This window comes from Cuculus canorus, chromosome 3 (genome assembly GCF_017976375.1).
Source record: "Cuculus canorus isolate bCucCan1 chromosome 3, bCucCan1.pri, whole genome shotgun sequence".
Taxonomy (NCBI): domain Eukaryota; kingdom Metazoa; phylum Chordata; class Aves; order Cuculiformes; family Cuculidae; genus Cuculus; species Cuculus canorus.
The window spans coordinates 30,143,259-30,160,513 of record NC_071403.1 but is presented as its reverse complement, the minus strand read 5'-3'; the positions used below and the strand labels follow the sequence as shown (position 1 = coordinate 30,160,513).

The 17,255-nt window shown below is 40.9% G+C and overlaps 1 protein-coding gene across 2 annotated transcripts in view; it reads right to left on the bottom strand.

Moving 5' to 3' along the window:
• PRDM1 (PR/SET domain 1) overlaps positions 1–17,255 on the bottom strand; it is a 101,752-nt gene that overhangs the window by 60,490 nt on the left and 24,007 nt on the right. The window contains exon 1 of one of the 2 annotated variants that reach the window (XM_054062921.1): positions 2,855–2,912. The exons of the other annotated variant lie outside the window; for it this stretch is intronic. The gene's annotated coding sequence lies outside the window, so the exon portion shown is untranslated. Of the gene's footprint in view, positions 1–2,854; positions 2,913–17,255 lie in introns of those variants that run through there. 2 annotated transcript variants of the gene reach the window in all.

The window sequence follows — 17,255 nt, the reverse complement described above, 5'->3', positions numbered from 1 at the left end:
GTATTTGCCTTTGAAAGAAACAAAACCAGGCTTTGTTTAATGAATTTTACAAAGAAAGCTAGGTTACAATAAAAAAAAGACACATTCAGGAAGAAAAAAGAATTCAGTTTGACTGACCTTCAGGTTCCCTCTACTCTTTCATTAACTGTCCACTGAGGTGATCCCTGGCCAAATACGGGCAATTCAGAGCCTGTCATAGAATTACAAGATAAATTAGGGACTGCTGCCACAAATTTACAGCTACCAAGGCCTCGGCTGATTAAATTTTCCCAGACTTGAAAGTAATTTCACTGGAAACACTCTTAATGTGGCCCCAAGATCAGCATCACAACAAATGAGGAAGGGGAATAACACTTTTCCCTTCCAATTATCAGGTGATTTTTTTATCCTGTGTGACTTGTAAGCAAATAGACATAATTTAAGCCAGTGTGACATGAAGTGCCAATCTAACATGGATTGTCTGCATCCTAAAAAAACTTCATGGAAATACCTCAGTTTTCAATTCCTTTAAGGAAAGGTGACTCCTGTATCTTCTTTTAACTTTTGACTAAGAGCTTACTAAACAAGTTCACTATCACACTGAACAATTCCTGACTCAAATCAATTGAAAAGCTAATGTAGCTGAAACAGTACACAGATATGCTCACTACAGGTGAGTAACTTCACATGCATGAGTAGTGTCACTGCACTCAGTGGCATAACTCATGTGCATAACTATTTGCAATACCAGGGCCTCAGATTGTAAACTCACTGAAGCAGAAACCAGATCTTATCTGCCTGTAAAGCAACTGGCAGTGCACCTATCTTTGCCACTACATAAATTAATTATCATTAGCATCTGAATTTTGTCAGCTCCAGCATTCTCCTCCAACCTCAAACACCAAATTTCTTCCAGAGTCATGTTTGTGCGCAGCAGCTGATAATAGGTATGTGGATATGTAACTATCCTGGGATTTAATGTAGAGTTGTTTCAAAAATTTCAATACAAGATGAACATGTGCAAGACATCTGAAATACTTACAAGGTCCGAGGTCTGGGTGGGGCAAAGGAAAACTTTAAAGGTAAAAAATATATCAGGAATTGAAATCCTGAAACACTTTGACCTTTAAACAGAACCTTCCTCCCCTCCTGATGTTTAAGATAAGTTCAGCAAACAAAATTTCACCCTAGGTTTGACACATAGCCTGGTAAATTACTGAAGAAATAAACAAACACTTTTTCCTTCAACAAATCTCAACATAATTTTAGGGGAGAGACCGACCCCACTTCTTGTAACTACTGGTGATGGTTTCTACATACAAGCTTACATACAAGGTAAAGCGCTCTCAGATTTTAATAGGAAACACAAACTTAGAAAGACAGAAACAGTAAGCTCGAAAATAAGTGACTCCAAGCAAGATGACTTTTGGCCACCTGAAGAAAAGAACAGTCGTCTTCCTTAATCATTTCAGACTGATTGCTTCAGTTTGGTAATCTCACATTTCAATAGGTTTTTACAGCTGAACCTACAGAACCGGGGAAGGAGGAGGGAGAGGAGGGCACTGGAGTGCCCATCAGTTCACTCAACACTTTTGGTGCAACTCAGCTACCATTTTTAGAATGTTCTCCATTTTTTCTTTCAGAATGCTATCTGATTTCATTTCCAATGGCAAAAAAACCAGCCATGAGTAAAAGTCAAAACGGGGGGAAGAAAGGCAATCTAGTGTTACAGTTTGGGTTTTCTTCCTCAGGAAAAAAAAAGAGAAAAAAACAAATTTAAGGGAACACTTCTATGCTTGATGATTTGCTTAACAGAGACAGCAGCTGGCTTTGACGCATATGTGGGTATTCAGCGCCCCTCTTTTCTCTGCCTCTGCTTTCTCTTCTGAGGTCTGGCCTTTGCTAGACAGCTCCTTCAACAGGCACAAAATACTCCAGTGAGTAGTGAAAGCTACTGTGTGGTCACCAGGCCAAAACTAAACTGAAATGGGGAAAAATAAACACAAGCAATCAAAAATAAGATAAAGGAGTAAACTCATCATTCATTCATTTAGGTAAGACTGTTTTGCGGAATGGAAAACTGACCACATGCCAACAAAGACATTAATTTTCACTGTAGTCATGAAGACTTCTGATTAAATTACATACTACACAAAAAGACTGTCTCATGAAAATGAAAAAAAAAAGAGCATTATTTTTTATTCTTGTCTGAGACCTGCTTGGATATGTATCCACACAAGAACTCATTTACCTGCTACCTTCTGACACCATTGTCTAAACCCTGTTTTTCTTTTATTGTTCCAGAAATCACAAAAGCTTCACAAGTCAGTTCCTGGTAACACATCTTTCTTCAAAGTCCCTGATGAAATTTTATTTCTGTTTACCACTTCTGTAGGCAGTGTGATACTAAGTTCTGCAGTGTAGAGAAATACTATTAATTCTTTAAGTTTTAAGTCAAAGAAAGCAGCACGTTTTTCAGGTTTGATGAAAAAGAAGGCAATGTCAGATTAAAACTGTCACATAAAGAATTACAGAAATAACAATGTATGATTAAAACACAATGACAATAAAATCTGAATCTTCACCTTTTTCCCTGCTTGTGCCATATAATAGGAAAACTGAAAACTCTCATATCCCACCTCAGAGAGACAAACATACACCACTTTGCATCTAATAACTATGTCCAGTTATAAAAAATAAACATAATTTAATTCTGAAAAGTGAGAAAAAGTACAACCGACACTTGACTGCATAAGCAGTCCATTAAATTGTGCATCATCCTGGGGGCTACACCCACCTCAAGAAGTAACCCTTGGTAGCAGCTGCTTACTCACAGCTCATTCTTCACATGGAAAAGGCAAAGTGGAAACCTCACCTTGGATATAGGTCAGAACAGAAAGTGTAGTCTGCTGGCCAGTGCCTAGGGCAGGTGTGAACAAGGGCCGCTTTCAGACTGAGATCCAGTCCAGCAGTTCAGAGTCTTTATGAGGCGAGAAAGTAGAGCAGAAGCTAAGAGAGTACATCTTTTAAGCAGGATATTTAGGAGCCTCCGCAATCCTTTTACCAGACACACAAATACAACCTGGCTGCCTCCCCCCCTCCCCCCCCCCCCCCCCCCCGCTAAAAATACCAACCCTTTTCCTGAACTACTTGGAAAGGACTTGTGAAGGGGTGGAGTAAGGGAAATCAGTGCAGCAAGTCACCTTGCAGCCACCTATGACATCAGCCTGCTGCCCTGATTCTTTCATTAATACCTTTGAGCTGAAAACAATGGGCCTGCCATTAAGCACCACACAGTTCGAGATAAGAAAGCCCTAAGCAGATAATAATCGGTGCATTTAGCTGGATTTCAAACATTCAGCTGCTTAATCATTTCTTCCTCACTGCATGCTACCCAAACACACGGGGAATGCTTTGGATGCCTTGGGCTAAGGAAGAAGGAGCTGGGGTGTGGGGAAGAGAGGAGAGAACAGAGCCACAGAATGGGGGATTGGGGGAGAAAGAGGGATTTCATTGGCAATCCTCTCCCTGGGAAATGAAAACATTTCTTAATTGCCATTAGGGAAATAGGTTAAATACAGGCTTGGTAAGCTGCTAAGGGCTGGCTAACAGATTAGAGTGGATGGCTGTTGAAGTATACTCATTTCCATTATATGACAGAGCAGGGAATTTTTATTTTCTTAATAGTCTTCAAAGACTGTTCTTGTCAGGCACTGGGTGTGAGACTGCTGGTTAGATTTTAACTAGTTACCTTCCAGCCGACAAAATGGGGACCACTTCTCTGGCCCTGAAGTGACTGCTTTAGTGCTTCATCCAAGGAAACAGAAACTACAGGACACGCTGATGAGGGAGGTATTGTAACATCTGCTTGCTTTGCTCACACAAAATGACAGTAAGTAATCACAGACTCAGAGAAACTAAAGACATGACGCAGCATACCTGCCACACCAGAAAAGGAGGGGCAAAAGAAATCTTGGGATTCCCCAAACACTAAACAGACTCACAGGCTGAGCTCAGGCTTAACAGCATCCCTGCCAGGGCCGAGTAACTACTCACTTCTGAAGCCTTGGGGCTCATATGGGTGGGAGTATGGGCAACTTAGGAAACTCAAATGCTACCCCTTGCCTACTAAGATCTTCAAAGGCCTCTCCTTTCCACATTCACCCAAGCCACCTCCTTCTGGTGGGTGCTCTTTCTCTTCACCTGTACGTTACTCAAAAGCCCCATCTCTAGCCTACAAAAGAGGACAGTAAAAAAAGTTTCCAGCAAACTAAGTAGAAGCAAACAGAAACAAAATTTCCCTCTAAATGGGCACAGTCTTACTCATCCACAAAACTGAAAAGCAGCTACAAGCTGTACACACTGCAAAGCTTGGACACCATCCTGTAATCCTTCGTCATGCAAAACTCCCTGAGGCATGAGTGGGAGTTTTATCTGAGCAAGGTCTGATTTTTTTAAGGAAAGCCTTTGTTCCCTGAAGCCACTATACAGAACTATGCACAGGATCAGGGATTGGCAGGCGAAGTCGACAGGGGGTCATTTGAAGCAGTGCTGGTTTAAAGCAATTGCTGCCACCACTCTTTCTACCTGCAGACACATTTACCTTCCCCCTCCCAGTCTCCCCCAGTGATAAAGACACAAGCGTTTGTAGAGCTGTGTGCAAAGAACTGTTCCTGCTGTAAACTGCCCTGGCTCAGCACTCTTCCCCAAGGTTTAGCTTATTCTCATAAACAACTCCAAGGCAGGGAATGCTATGGCCACGATTTAATAAACAAGGAACAGGGACATACAGGCTATGGCCAAGGCTGCAGGCATTCCACAGCACTGGCGACTATTCGCCCAGAAGGGCCTACATCTACCCTACCAATATTTCTTAGCCTCTAACAACCAAGCTGCAACCAAGTCACCTACCAGCAAACGGTCTGTCTTTGGCACCCAAACTCCATCCAGGAATTGCCCAGAAGAACGTTTGTTCAGTCAGGTCCAAACTGCTTGCAACCATCCCAACCAACACTGCTAGCAACCATTACCACCATTTAGTGGTATAGATTTCCAGCGTCTAGGGCTCCTATGTCCAGTAGGCTAGCATCATTAATCCAGAGGCTCAGAGACTGATTGTTAAAGGTATTTTGTGTCCTTGTGGTACAGAAAATAGCCTAGAGTGGTCTCTGCCATCTTTTGATATGTCCACTGTGTATCTGTCTACATCATTGGACATCTTAATGCATTTTAAAGTCTGGTGCTAAGTGTCGGTTTCATCTGACTAAATGTAAACTTCTTTGTAGATGTCTGAAAGAGACTGATAAACGTGTTCTCAATGTTGGCCGGTTTTCTTCATGGGCAGTAAAGGGAGCTCTGAGAGAACTGACTCACATTCAGGCATGTGAGGCTGGGTGAAAAATAAGCCACTCCAGCTCCTTGCCCAGAATCACACTGGAGACAAAGGGAGACCGTGAAATTCTGTCTAGATGTTCTCTCTTCTGAGTCAATATGCTTGCCACAAGATGAGACTTAAAGCGTACTTGCCAGTGTATACAGACAGGTACAAGAGGACTGTGGAAGCGCAACCACATTGGTACCAATTGCTGTTGAAGGGCCTTTGCTCAGCTGTTCTGTTGTCACAGATTCAGCCAGAATGGGCAGAAAGCCCATTCATTTACATAGCACTAGCTGGTGTTTTTCACTTGGCTAGAAATCCTATGCACTTCATTTGCATGGAGTGTATTTCCCAGGAGTGGACTGGATATTGATCTGGAATCAAAAAGAAATGGAAAACTCAGCACTTTCCTTGGTTTTCGCTTCCTTTCACTACCTTTCACTCATAAATGTTTGCCTGCTTCCCATGCACGTAAAGTAGCTGTGAATTGCCAGAAATCCTTGGGCTATGAATAGGTATTCTTCCTGGATGATCCGAGAGGTGATCCTAAGTTAAAGCTTTTGAAAGAGCACTCAGCCAGGGTATTTTATAGCCGAGCAGTTGCTTGATCCGCTAATGCTTGTGCCATTATTATTGGGGAAGACTGGAGTGGGGGAAGGCAAATGTATCTGCAGGTAGAAAGAGGAGGGTGTTCCCAAATAGGGAAGCAAGGTTTATTTTTAAACAAGCAAAGTGTGCTTGTTTTAAAGAGCCTAGAACAGTTCCTTTGCCAATCATTTCAGATCAGAAGTTTTTATGCATGTTTTTCCTATGATCACAGATTTAGCCACAGCCAATCCAAACTAGCCACAGCATTGCCAACACAGAAAGACAACTGAGTAACTAAAGTGCGCTTTTGCATGGTGGCTGCACATGATATCCTTAGCAGCTGAATGCAGCCGCTCTGGCTGGGTGTAAGAAACACGGGTTTATGTCTACGGAAACCAGTGTTGATGCTGTGAGTTTAGCAAGCTGAGAATGATCCTGGTTCCCAACTAAGAAAAAAGATTCTGTCTTAAATGTCAATTATCGTGTTTTTTCTGTCATTGAGGAAAGAAGAGGTACTGTGTTGAAGTACTAGTCCACTGGCAAAGAAGTGGACACACAGTGCTTAGTATCAAGTACTTTTCCTTGACAACATAAGTAGCACACAGATAAACTGTCTCTTTCTGCAAGTTAGAAATCCAATTACTCTGAACCCTACTTTTGGTCTAAAGCACACAAATTCTCATTCTATAAACCCTCTAGCATGTGCATTCCTGTAACAGAACAAATTCCTTTTCCCTGCTCACTGCATAAACATTTATACAATATTTAAATATAGAAGTAATGATCTATATTAATGAATAGTCTTCAGAGTACTAATGACATCAGACGGTTATCCTTTGATGACATAAATTTAACAAGGTCAGTGGAAGCAGCACTTTGTGGTAAGCATGGGGACTATCACTGCAAAACAGGGCTCCTGATTCCTATATAATAAATATAACTACAGATTTTTTTTTCAAAGTTATTCTTTACAATTCTTTTTCTTTACATCTTGCATATCTAAAAAGAGTATCTTTATATCTCTATTACAATATCATAATCTACAAGAAGAAAAATTAACCTCATCAGCCATTCTGGAATCCCCCACATTATGAATTACGTCTCAAACCACACTTGGCAAACTAAAACCACTTTGAGGAATCCCAGACAAACAGTTGGACAGAAGTCTACTTACAATTCTGTAAATATGTTGTGCTGGGAAATCAGTTGCTTGTGAATTAACTATTAAGGACAGATCATTTTTCATCAAGATGCTACTTGCATCCAGTAGCTTTACACCAAAGTAAAATGAGGAACAAATGGACCATATTGCAGCCAGCATGGCTTCACCAGGGGCAAATCCTGTATGACCAACTTAGTGGCTTTCCATGATGGGGTAACCGCAGCAGTTGACATGAGTAAACTGATAGATGTGATCTATATGGACTTCGGTAAAGCCTTTGACACGGTCCCCCACAACATCCTTCTCTCTAAATTGGAGAGATATGGATTTGATGGGTGGATGGTGCAGTGGATAAGAAACTGGCTGGATGGTTGTATTCAGAGTAGTGGTCAATGGCTCAAAGTCCAGACGGAGATGCATGACAAGTGGTGTCCCTCAGGGGTCCATACTGGGACTGGTGCTGTTCAATATCTTTATCAATTATATTGACAGCGAGATTGAGTGCACCCTCAGCAAGTTTGCAGATGACACCAAGCTGAGTGATGTAGTTGTCACATCAGAAGGACAGGATGTCATGCAGAGGGACCTGGACAGACTGGAGAAGTGGGCCTCTGAGAACCTCATGAGGTTCAACACTGCCAAGTGTAAGGTCCTGCACCCAGCTCGGGGTAATCCCCATTTTCAGTCCAAGATGGGAGATGATGTGATTGAGAACAGCTCTGCAGAGAAAGACTTGGGGGTGCTGGTCGATGAGAAGCTTGACATGAGCCGGCAATGTGCGCGTGCAGACCAGAAGGCCAACCGTATCTTGGGCTGCATCAAAAGAAACGTGGCCAGCGGGCCAAGGGAAGTGATTCTGCCCCTCTATTCCTCTCCTGTGAGACCTCATCTGGAATACTATGTCCAGTTCTGGAATCCTCAACGTAAGAAGGGTATGGAACTGTTGGAACAGGTCCAGAGGAGGGCTACAAAGATGACTGGAGGGCTGGAGCACCTTCCCTACAAGGACAGGCTGAGAGAATTGGGCTTGTTCAGCCTGTAGAAGAGAAGGTGCAGAGGAGATCTTACAGCGACCTTCCAGTACCTGAAGGGGGCCTACAGGAAAGGTGGAGAGGGGCTATTCATAAAGGCTTGTGGTGACAGGATGAGGGGCAATGTGTATAAACTAGAGAGGGGCAGATTTAGACTGGACATTAAGAAGAATTTCTTCACCATGAGAGTGGTGAGACACTGGAACAGGTTGCCAAAGGAAGTTGTGGCTGCCCCATCCCTGGAGGCGTTCAAGGCCAGGTTGGATGGGGCCTTGGGCAGCCTGATCTAGTGGGGGGATGTCCGTGCCTATGGCAGGGGGGTTGGAACCAGATGATCTTTAAGGTCCCTTCCAACTCTAACTATTCTATGATTCTATGATTCTGTGATTCTATGATATTCTATGAAGGGTGAAAATAATCTTCCCAACTACACCAGAGCAGCTCCACTGCAATCTAGTATAGACACAAAAGCAAGAAACTGGAACTAGATTAAGTTGTGGAGAAATAAAGCAGAATTTTAAATATTTTTATATTAAATAAATAATAAAAAAGTGAGCTACATTTGGGTGATGTTTCTGCACTACTCAATGCCTTTAAATCAAGACTAGATGGCTTCCTGAACATAAGCCTTAGCACATGAATTTATAACATGAGATCTGTGCAGGAATTACTGGGTGAATTTCTATAACTGATGTTCTGCTAAAGATAAAGCTACCTGATCATAACAAATGTAGGCTTTAAATTCTATAAACCCAGGAATGTGACCCACCATTACTTATGATGTGACAAAAGAGCTCCCTCAACAATTTATTAGAAAAGTAAAATTAATTTTAAAGACTATTAAATGAGCTTTTCATTATCCATGTACAATTTCTTTGCTGTCACCCTCCCCTTCCACCTTTTATTCAAAATACAAATACACAAGTCTGTCTCAAGAGGAGACCAAATTAATGTGGGACTGACTGCGCATGAAAGGAAACAAGCCTGAGTTCCTATAAACCTTTCAAACTTTCATTCCACCTCCCTTCCCAGTTTGCATGGAGGAGTCTGTTTTACAACTTTATCCATGTAATGGTCCTGCAGACTGCTTCTTCATGCCAAAATTTCTCTTTGAACTTTGCTCTCCCATTAGCGTTTCAGTGTAGGTATTCAAACTGATCACACAAACACAGCAGAACTCCAGAACTGTCCACGTTCCATCGAATACAGTTGTTTCATGTTGCTTGTGATTTACAGTCTTAATTAGTGCTCAAAAGAAGAGCAGCACATCTTTGGTGGAGCGCCCCCCCTCTGCACACATGCAAACCCCTCCTCCCTTTTTTCTTTTCTTTTTTTTTTTTTTTTTTGGTACAAACCAGTGCTCCCAGGGTTTTGTTGGACATTGTGCAGGATGGCTTTGCCAAGCAGAATGGAACACACTTAATACTTTTCCTTTATAACCTTTGCAATAAATCAGCTACCACTCCACTTGCACGAGAACGGCCATTAGTGTCCTGTCCCCTCCCCCAACACTTCCCGAATTTTAAACAAAGTAGGAATAAACTGAAGCTGAGCAGAGCCAGTGAGCCCAGTAAATCAGTTTAATGAGAGCTGAATCAGTCGCATAAAGTCCACTACTGAACAAATAAAGTGGACAGGAGAAGCTGGGCTTCCCATGGAGGTACAGGGGATGGGGAAGCATGAAAGCAGTGCTCACATACTTGATCTTCAGCAGTGATGTATGTCTGTTGTGAACACTCTGTTCTTTAAAATCACATTTGCTGCAGCTTGCTGCTGCAATTCATTGTTTAGATTTGGCTGTTTCCTCTGCTGTTTGTGGTTTTGTTCCTCCACGTTTTCCCACAGAAGCGAAGTTTTCGGTTTACCCTTTTTCACCACTTATCTCCTCTGAGATTCACTTTGACTTTGATTTATCCTTTTCAGGTCTTCCCCATTTCCACATTTACTGTCATTGAACACATATATATACATACTACTGTACCATTCAAAAGCTGGAAAGCAAATAATCCTGTACTTGCAGGAACGCAGGGTATTAAAGAAACCACATCAACTTTCATATATGATACCACGTAGATTCTGGGCATTCATCATTAAAAACACCTTATCAGAAATGTAAACCACTCTTGCCCCACACAAACCAAACCAAACAAACCCAGACCAAATCAATACACATTGGTACGAACACTTCTTCAAATCAGAGGCAGTAATTTGTGCAAGTGGGGCCACGTACAGATTTTCTTGGTCAAAGAAGACGAGGAGGCCTTTTACCTCCCACACATCAGTCTGCATCTCAGTGATACAGCTTCTCCTTGTTCACTCAGTTTCATGCGCTCAGGAAAAGGAGCTCCTAAGGTGTACTGATGAGCAAAATCAGAAATTAGTACACCCCCTTTGCACAGTGCTGTGCTATTGTCCTCCTTCAGCAACAAAAAATCATGGACAAGGGAGGGCATGGCCCAACCATTCAGATCACCTCTGGGTCTCTTCCTTGGACTGCCAAGCTTCTCTCACTTGTGACACAATAAGACAACCTCATCCTATCTCTGGTGCCCCAACCATGGCTATAGCTCTTTTCTACTTGAAACAGTCATTCCTATTCAAAATTAAGGGCAGAAATATGGATCTCCTTTTCTCTTCTGCCTTCCTACCTCCTCCAGAAAGAGCCCACCGGTGAGATCCTGCTATCATATAAATCACAAAGTTTGGACCAAGACAAAAGTTCATAGTACTTATTTGTAAATTTGGTCCTTTTTCCAAAACATTACTATCTTCACTGTAAGCCTAACAGAAGTGCAGAATTTGATTAATCTCCGTGAAACACTTAAGCACCATACTTCAATCCTGGCAGAGCGGTCAATGAGACACACTAGAGCATCCTGTGCTGCTTCTCTGCCAGTGCATCAATTTCTCAGATGCACTATTGCCTGATCTTCTGGATGACCTGAAAAATTTTAATCTCTAATGAATTTCCAGACTCGTCAATAGGAAAACCTATTATTACTGGCACACCACTATATCTCCATGACTTCTGGGAAAAGCCAACTAATTAGAACTGCTAAACAGAAAGACAGACAGAGTCCACGTTGCACCCTGTTGCCCACTGCTTTCTTATTTCTCAGAAGAGGACACACCTGGAACTGCCAGCCTGGCCTGGGAGATGGACAACCTCTGCTGACACAGCAGAGACTATTCTGTACAGTTAAGGGTAGCAAGTACTTCTTAAGAGTTTATGAGCACAATAGTTAATGATGTTAATAAGATGTATCTATCAGATGAGATGAGGAACAGAATGCATTTATTAAAGTCAGTTTGGAGACCCTGCTTATCTACCATCGGCTTGCACTTTATGCAAGACCAGTGTTGGGAGCTCTGAAGAATTCTACTGTGAGTCTTACAAGACAGGCTTCTTTTAAAGACTTGTATTGAAAAAATCTTGTCAACTTGTGGGAATCTCAGCCTTCCTGAGAAACCGAAATCTAATAGCATCAAACTCAGAAGCCTAATTAAAGAACTCAAAATATTACTTCTGTAACCTGTGATTTTTAAGCCAACTTCATGACATTAAGAGTCTGACATACTGCTCTTGGAAGCTGGGGTTTGATTTTATATCTTTGATATAAAACATATTTTATATCTTTGATAATCTAAAGACCCCCTACACTCTGCACTGATTTAATTTTTTTTCTTGGGTTTTCTGCAGGTAAAACCAAATCTGTCTTGATATCTTACTTCATAACAAACTCTTTCCTCCAACCTCTAGACCAATGCTTTGCTCTTCATTACACTTAGCAACTCCCTTCCAGAGAAGCCTGTGCTTTTCTGACAATGCACTGTCCGCTGTTCTCAGTAAAAAAAAACCCAAAACCCAAAAACAAATGATAAAAAAATGGATACAAAGCAAATAATACTAACATATAAGCAGCTTCAAGAATCTCTTCCACAAAAGCACACTGAAGAACTCAATATATAACACACTAATTAGGACAAACTGAATTTTTCTTTCAGTCCCTGCTGTTTTCTCTGTCTTTTCTTCTGTAAGACAAAATGTACTGCATTCTAAGTAGAATAATGACAATCCATAAATTCTAGTTTCAAAGAGTTTGGGAAAGAGGAGATTTCACTGGAAGGCAGCTGAAGGTTGTTCTTTTCTTTCTCCTCTCATCAAAACTTTGCAGGCATCTGTAAAACAGGAATCTAAAAATGATTTATTGTAACAGAACACCATTCTGGTCATAGCCACCAATGGGACACATCCAAAGCCCTCTGTAATGAGAGTCTCCCTGTTGATTTCATGGCTTTGGATTGAGACCAATGTTTGTGCATTTCTTTCAAGGAGCAAATTTTCCAAATAAGCCAGGGTTTATTTGGAAATATTCCAAGGGCTACGTGACACTTTCAAGAGTTTATATTCATCCAAGTGACTTTTAGGAGCCAATTCTCTGTTTTCTTACATGGAAAAAGCTTGAGGGAGGAGGAGAGGAAAAGAGAAGTACTGCATGGGTCTGTCTAGGCTTTTCTAGATTCTTCTTCGGAAGGTGTCCCTTGGGTCTGGTGACACAGGCAGAGCAGGTGGCAGCACACCATCCCAGCCCTTCCTGTCATCCTTTCGTGAGGAGCAACCACAACCCACTGAAGCAGAGGTGTCCAGCGGTGGGTAGGAGGGAATGAGTAGCACTGCCTTCCCTTGACTTTTTTTCGGTTTGGGACTTGGCCAGTGCTAAATTTGCTTCACATGTCAAGAGTGAGGCAGGCGGGAGTTTGCCTGCCTTAGGGTGTCCCTCAGATGGCGTGAACCCACCGTCTTGCTGTCCTTTAAGCCTACAGGCTTATGTAGGGACTGCTCAGCATTAGGGCCATTGGTTTAGTATGGTGATCCTGAACTACCAGCACAGCTCTTTGAGCACCACACTCCTCCAGAACTGCAAGTCATGCACTCTTCCAGTTGCCTTTTGGTGCCCAAGTTTTGAGAAGGGCCCGAGTGTCTTAGGCTGGACTGGTCCTATGGCTGCAGCTCACATGTTAGGCTGGACCAGCTATCCACAGTGCAAAACGCTGTCTCTCAGCACAGGAAAACTCTTACAACTGCATTTTGATCAATATCTCCTTCTTTACTAGAAATAAGGACCATCACGTGCCTCACTGTTTTCAGAAGAAACGTAAAGGGCTAAAGTCATTACATTTGCCTTCCTACAACAATGTCAAAGCAATCCAGTAACTACTCTGAAGCATGAACAAGCAAAAACGTAACACCGTTCCTCACAGTAACCAGGTACAGAGGTAAGGTAAGGCTGAAGAACAGAAATCCCACTCACTATATGCAACTGGGTGTGAGGGATGTTGTGCTTAGAAATCCTTGTGATATATTTAAAATAAATTCCCAGCTATAAAAACACTGTTAACATTAAAATTATGTGAAAAATTCCTTGGCAGACCTCCAGAATCTACCCAACAAACATTCAGTACCAGAGTGCTTACACACTTGCAGAAATATGATTAACACAGCTTGAACTGCTCCGTACAAATGTTAATCAGCCTGAAAATTCGCAGTTTTACAGTAGTACTTCTGCAGAGATGGAGCAATACCAAACAAACCATGGTTTGTTATAGCAGCAGCCTGGTATGGAATAGCAGTGAAGACAACCTCTTTAGTTATTAAATTGCTAACCTCTGCACCCTGTTCTTCCTTCAATGAACACAGGAAGGTATTCAGGCCCTTCAGGGCTGGAAGAGTATTCAGGTGGTCTTTAGGGCCAACAATATTTTCAGGTAGTTAAGTGCTTAATCTGCTTTGAAATCAAAGTTTTGTTAGTATGGTAGGGACTATATTTTGACTCTTTAGCAGCTTTTTATAGTATTCACTTAAGAAACTTTCTGCCAAAAAGCCAGGCCAAAAAGTTCTGCTGCATGTGGAGCTAGATCTACCAAATTTATATGAGCTATTCTGAGCAGAAAATACCATATCCATATAAAAATAAAAAGTCTCAATTCAACATGAGCTGTTGCATAGACCTGCTCTTATTCACTTTGTGATTTTGACTGCCTCTTGCAAGCACTACTGTGAAAACTCAAAAGCACTTTTTCAAATGAAAGAAAATCAGAGTATCTAGTGTCAGCAAGACTTGTAAAGTCCATACATGTTTACACTTGGCATCAGATTACACACATTTGACTTTTTGATTTAGTGTGCGCACTTGTGTTTTCCCTTCTTTTGTCAGAAATAAAATACAGCTATTCTTAAGAGAAGTCTTTGTTTTTAAAAGGACCTAATTTGTACTGTATGTTAGGAGAGTTCACTTTTTGCCCCACCCAGAGAGAGAGAAGCCTGATCCAAATACAGGGGTGGGAAAAGCAAAACTCAAAAAGGCTTATTAAGGGTAACAAGGTTGTCTGTTTGCAAAACATAAAAAAGACAAAGACAGAGAGAGGACACAAACAGTGGAGTCCTTGGACAGTTTTGGTTTTTGTTTTTTGCTGCATCAAAAAAGTGATTCTGCTGAAATCTTACTCGGAACATTGCCTGAGTAAAAAAGAGAAACAGTTCTTAAATTATTTTGTACTTTCCATGTATAGAGGAACAGTCAGAACTGTATGGGGTTTTACGCCTTCTTAATAGTTAGCTTATAAACAGCGCAGCTACCAGTCTTTCCATAGGAAAAACAATGTTCTGTGGATAATAATACCATAACTGCTTGAGCTTCAGGGTAAAGAAAGACTTCACCTAAATAATATGTGGTGTCTGACCATTGTTAAGTAACAGATGACTGATAAGTAATAAAAATAATAAAACCAGAAACATTAGAGTAGAGTCAGGAATTTGGGGACAGCTGTGCACAACTGAAAAGTGTACAAGTTGACCTTTCTCTTATTTCTGTGATTCTCCAAGAGAGTATTACATTAAAAATAGATGAAACAGCAGGGTTTTTAATTTGTACATTGTGTGTTAAGAGGCCATCAAGTAGAACATTGGTACATAAGTGTTTGCAGAATCAAACACAGAATGATAGCAGTAGCCACAACAAAGTGAATAACTAGGCGAGACCTGAAATTTTCAACATGTTTTTATGGATATTTATATGCAGGAAAAGGAAACTCATCCAAATGCAGAAAACAGGTCAAATAAAAACACTTGTCTGATTTCCAAGCTAATTCTGACATTACCCTAGCATTGATCATTATGTAAATAAAAAAAGCAAGTAAAATCAAACACTATTTGTGCCTGTTAATAATTTGAAGGAAAACCATAATCCAAACCATTTTTTCCAAATGTAAGAAAGCAGGTTTGCCTCAAAACATGGCTTTGTGCCCTCCACACACAGCCAACCTAAGATCGGCCCAAAATAAACCATTTATGAGCAAGCAAGCAAACAAGACACTATTATGAGTCCTACTGTCTCTCTATATTGCCTATCTGACAAATGAGTATACTTAACTTTGCTGCCATGGGCAATTCTATTGAACATTTCCAGAATTGGAGCCTTACTTATGTTCTGCCTGTCTATATTAATATAGAGGAGGGAAATAAAAGAAGAAAATGATGTTTTATACATGTAATACATCGAATTATGTACCTTTTTCCGAAGTGTGGTAACCCCATAGCATTTCTCATACATTTCCTGCAGTACCTCACATAAAAATAAATAGCACTTCTTATACATAGCTTCTTTCATAAATCTATCACAACTCAGTATCAAATTAACAGTGACAGAGAAATATATATTTTCTTACTTACGTGACACTTAACATTGCAGGTTGTGCCGTTCAGAGCTACTGTGTGCGCATGGAACAAATTCAGGCTCACATAAAACTTCCCTGACAATGTTGCAAATGATAAGCTATAAATCACCTTTGTGTGATTTTTGTACGTGCTGTGAAATTGTCGATAGCTTAAACATTTGCATTAATGCATGATGCTGCTGAAAATCTCGTGACTGAAAACTGAAGTCATGATCTCAATACAAAGCCAAGTTAAAACCATATTTTTCCCAGTTGCAGTTCTGCCATTTGTTCAGAGACAGAACCTAGGACCAAATTTGTATGACAGGACATTGACACAATGTGAATACATTAGTTGCAGAAACCCATGGAAAAGAAACCTTTGGACTTCTGTTTTCCACTGAGATGTGAAATACCCTCCTGGGATTTGACATGAGGCAGCAACTTGGGACCTTTAGGTTCAACCTGCAGAACTATTATGTAGGCTCAGAGGCTGCCACAACAAATAGCAGCCTTTTATGCCTTCTCAGGAGTTCTCTTCATGCTGGTACAAATCTCTGCTCAGGCTTTCACCCCTATGCTGGGGAAAGCCACAGCTTTGCTATTTATCACTCCTTCCTCTTCTAAGAGATTTTAAACCAGTAATAGAGCATAGCATGCAAACAGCTTGTACAAAACCAGAAACCACATTCTAAATTATATATATTACGGTTTATTTTAATGAGTTTCGAAGAATTTTTCCCATCCATTTTATTAGATTTTGGAAAATAAACTGTGTGACATACTGATGAAATCCAAAATAAGAAGGTCACTACAGTTGCTTTGTTTACATGAAGAACAACAATGTTGCTCTTTAGATTAGCAAAAGAGAAAATGGTATTTATTGTATAGGAATTTTTTTTTTTACTGATGATGTGCAATTATTTTAGCAACTGTGTGGTTGAATTTAGAGAGGCTGCTTGTCTGCTTTAATAACTACATTAATTATAGTTTTATGCTGAAGTCTCTGGGAAGTAGAGATGTTACAGCATTATAAGAGCACACTCCCTAAAGTGACCCTCCTCATGGGGAATTTTGATGGAGAACACAGAGGGATTCTCACAGACCTTGGTACAAAATCCCAAACTACTTTATAGTTTTGTTTAAATGGAAAATTTTGTTTAAATGCTTAAGTGGAAACGCACTAACTGGTACCTCTTGCAAATGTGAACCCAACTGCTTAGAAATGGTACTGGCACGGTACACGTTTTTGTGGTAGTTACTGCTTGGCCAACACCAGGCTCATTCCTAAATCACCAACATCTAGCACCATCTGAGATGGCTTGCCTTTTTGGTCACAAAAAGGCTTGTAAAGCCTTTTTTGCTCATGTTTTTTTCCTTCTAACAATTTCAATTTTCCAGTGTC